This window comes from Chenopodium album, chromosome 6, assembly GCF_948465745.1.
Source record: "Chenopodium album chromosome 6, dcCheAlbu1.1, whole genome shotgun sequence".
In the NCBI taxonomy this organism is placed as follows: Eukaryota; Viridiplantae; Streptophyta; class Magnoliopsida; order Caryophyllales; family Amaranthaceae; genus Chenopodium; species Chenopodium album.
Genome location: NC_137839.1, coordinates 33,406,129 through 33,409,888, shown reverse-complemented (window position 1 = coordinate 33,409,888; position 3,760 = coordinate 33,406,129). Strand labels below are relative to the sequence as shown.

At 38.4% G+C, this 3,760-nt stretch overlaps 1 non-coding gene across 1 annotated transcript; it reads left to right on the top strand.

The window, feature by feature from the left end:
* Positions 1 to 3,332: 3,332 nt before the first annotated feature.
* LOC145637448 (small nucleolar RNA R71) lies at positions 3,333 to 3,440 on the top strand. Its single transcript, XR_014114232.1, has one exon. It is a non-coding gene; the product is annotated as a small nucleolar RNA R71 (small nucleolar RNA).
* Positions 3,441 to 3,760: the final 320 nt, after the last annotated feature.

Here is a 3,760-nt window from a genome sequence, read left to right as displayed (position 1 = left end):
CACTAGCTTGAACCCCACTGTGATCATACACTAAAGTACGGTGGCGTCCAAAAGGGAAGAAGATAGAGCAAAAGAGTAGCCAACAAGTTTTTTAGGAACATGTAAACCGTTCACGAGGTGAAGGTTCCACCCCTTAACAATCCAAGAGATCGTCAACTCCATAAGGTCTAGAACCAAATAAGGGTTTGGGGATGATGGTACAAATCCAACCTAAAAGAGATTGAACCTGCCCTAATAATAGGCCTCTACTTTATTCTGATCGTATTCATGTGCGCTTTCTGACTAACATACAATCAATAGGATTAACCCTAAACATGTTTAATCTATGTTAGTTGAATTTAATGCACAAATAAACTATTATTGGCGATCACTTGAATTATAATCACAATTAACCCTAAACAAGATTATTAATTATCTAATTAAGTGTGATTACAAGTACAAATTCCCTTTAAACATGCATAAAGGTGTGATCAAGCAATAACAATGAATATCAAGCAACATAATAAATAAATATCACAATAATAATCCTGGACAATAATTATAATAACAATAAAAATAATCATCATCAGAATAATAATAACAATAATATTCATAATCATCATAAATTATAACAATTGCAATCATAATCATGTTCATGTTAATATTAAAGCATAATAAAAGCAAGATCCTAGGCATGATACTAACAAGATTAATAGAAAACCCTAGCATGTCACTAAGCAATAAAAATCAAGTCTTTAACCCTAACATGATACTGACAAGAATAAATATTAGGAAGAACATAGGAAGCATCGTAACAATCATATTTGATATTAAAATTACCCTAGACATGATACTAGGAATATCATAATAACAATGTAAACATGATTTCTACATCATAATATCAATTAAAACCATTAAAGCACTTACTTTGATGCCTCGTACCTCTTTTTAATAACAAAATACACACGTTAGTAACTTCAAGGAAAATAATAATCAAACAATTAAATTAAATAATTGAAAGAGAGATTAAGAAAGTTTAGACTAGATTTGGGACCAAACCCTCAGAAATTAAAACCTTTCTCGTTTAGGGCGAAGGCAACTTCGAATATGGCTAGGTGTTTCTAGATCTTGCGAATGCGGAATTTTGTATATAAAAACAAAGTTTAGAGAAAAAGAAAAAGATGAATGAAAGATTAAGAATGCTAATTAAAACTAATTGTTAGGGAAAACTTGTGAATGAGCAGAATTGGTGAATGAAAACAGAGTTTTTAATACGATATTTATAGAGAAAATCAGCCAAAAAGATAAAATAAACAAAACAGAGTCTGACGCACAAAAAACAGAGCTGGCGCCACACTTGGCTAACTGGCGCCAGGCGCCAACACTAGCGTTAGGCGCCAATGGCTAGCGCCAGGCGCCAGGCCTGGTTCCAGGCGCCAAGGCCTGGGGTTAGGCGCCAAGCTTATTTCTAACGCGTTTTCGAAAATCAGATAAGTTTACCGTACTGGAGGATAAAATCATATAATTTCCTCGAAAATGCTATTTGATTTTAATTAAAACTCTAAAAAGTCAAAAGTCAATTTATCAATGCTAATTAAATTAAGAATGAAAAAAACCTTCTAGAAGATTCTAGAAGACTAAAACCATTCCTAATTGCATTAGGAATGATAAATCATATTAGGCCCTCACTAAGATCATTGGGCCGCATATAAGGCTCAAACCGGAACCAATTTAGTAAATTGGCCATAATTTCCTCAATATTCATTTGAATTTGGCTTATAATATATCGTTGGAAAGCTCTTTGTAAGCCCCATCAAACTACACTACTATTGGATCCATATCATGGACCAACCAAACTGGATTGGCTGTTTTCTTAAAATAAGTTTTCAAAAACAGAGAGAAGAGAAAAGAAATTAAAACTATCCGCAATACTTGACTTTCCACACTTTCACTTCATTCGATTATGATTCGACGTGAAAGGTACTCATCACTGGGTTTGGTTTTGGGGAGACACATTTGGGTGTCTACAACCGGCAAAGTGAAACTCCCCGGGTCTTTTCCATTCTTGGGCATCTTATGTTGGACAAGAGCACTCACTTGATGTGGAAGGGTTATAAGCTCATCATTGAGCTTCCTCTTGTTGGTGAGAATATCTTTGAGGAACTTGGAGTAAGATGGCATTTGTGTCACAACTTCAAGAAAAGGGAGGTTGATATGCAAATTCTTCATAACACTAAGAAATTTTGTGAACTTATCATTCAACTTCCTCTCCGCAAGCCGACCAAGAAAAGGAACCGGTCCATCAAGATTCCTAGCCTTGCTAGGAATTGAAGTTGTCTTCTCATTGTCAAGCTTCTTCTTCTCCGAACCTCCTTCTATCTCATCACCCTTTTCTTTCTCACCTCCCTTGTTTTCATTCACACTCTCCTCTCCTCCCTTCTTTTCCTCACTATCCCCTTCATTTGGCCCTTCATAAGAAGTTCCCGACCTCAATGTGATCGCCTTGCATGTATCGGGTTTTAGATTGTGAGATGGGTTATGTTGCGGTTGTCCGGGTAGAGTAGATGGTGAATTGAAAGAAGTTCTCTCGGCCAATTGAGCTAGTTGTGAACCAACCATCTTGTTGTGAGCTCTTATCTCTTGCATTTGTTGCCCAAAAGATTACATTTGCGCATGCATGGCTTGGAGGAGTTTAGTTTGAGTTAGCTCCGCTAGAGGTGCTTGTTCTTGATGATTTCTTTGAGGTGCTTGGGTTTGATTGTTGTATTAGTTGTTCCTTGGATAGCTTCCTCTTGGGTTTTGGGGTTGAGATGGAGGTGAATTTTGATATTGAGGGTTGGAGTTATAGGAAGGTTGATCTTGTTGGTTCCATTGTTGAGGTTGAGGTACAAACCCGGGTGGTGGTTGTCTCCAAGCTACTCCACCGCCGCTTCCTCTAATCCCTCTTGCCTTGTGTTGTATGCCACTACATGTTCGGGGCTTAAACCTCCACAATAGGATGTATCATGGTTCGTTCCTCCACAATTTTGACAAGAGAAAGAGTTAACTTGAGAAGAGCTTGCTCCACCACTTGAACTTGCATTCACACTCGTGTACAATTTGGAAAGCCCTTTTGTTAGTTGATCAATTTGATGTTGTAATTGATCAACTTTCTCCAATTCGTAAATACCACCTCTCTTTGGAGCGTTTCTTCTTCGGCCCCCACAAGAGTAATTCTTTGCTACCTCTTCTATTGTGGCTTCAACTTGATTTTGAGGGATCTTGATTAATTGACCACCCGCCCCCGCATCCAAATTGGCTCTTGACATGGGCTCCAATCTATCGTAGAAAAACCGCATGAGCAACCCTTGATTGTACTCATGGTGGGGACATGCTTGTACCAACTCTTTGAATCTCTCCCATGCTTCACCAAGACTTTCATTGGCATCTTGCTCAAATGATGCAATTTTCCTTCTCATTTCGGCGGTCTTCTCCTCGGAGATAAAGCGCTTCAAGAAAGCCTTTACCACCTCCCTTCATGTTGTGAGAGTGTTAGGCTTTACTTGTTTTAGCCATTTCTTTGCTCGTCCAGTGAGAGATTGCCGGAAAAGGTGCATACGAATGTAGTCTTGACTCACTTCATTGGTTTGCATCATTGCGCACAATTCAAGGAATCGGTCCAAATGTTCAATAGGGTCCTCACTTGCACTTCCGAAAAATTACTCCGATTGGACCATTCGAGTATATTGTGGATGGATTGAGAAGTTGGTTTCCGTGACGGGTAGCAAAATCCCTCCCGTGA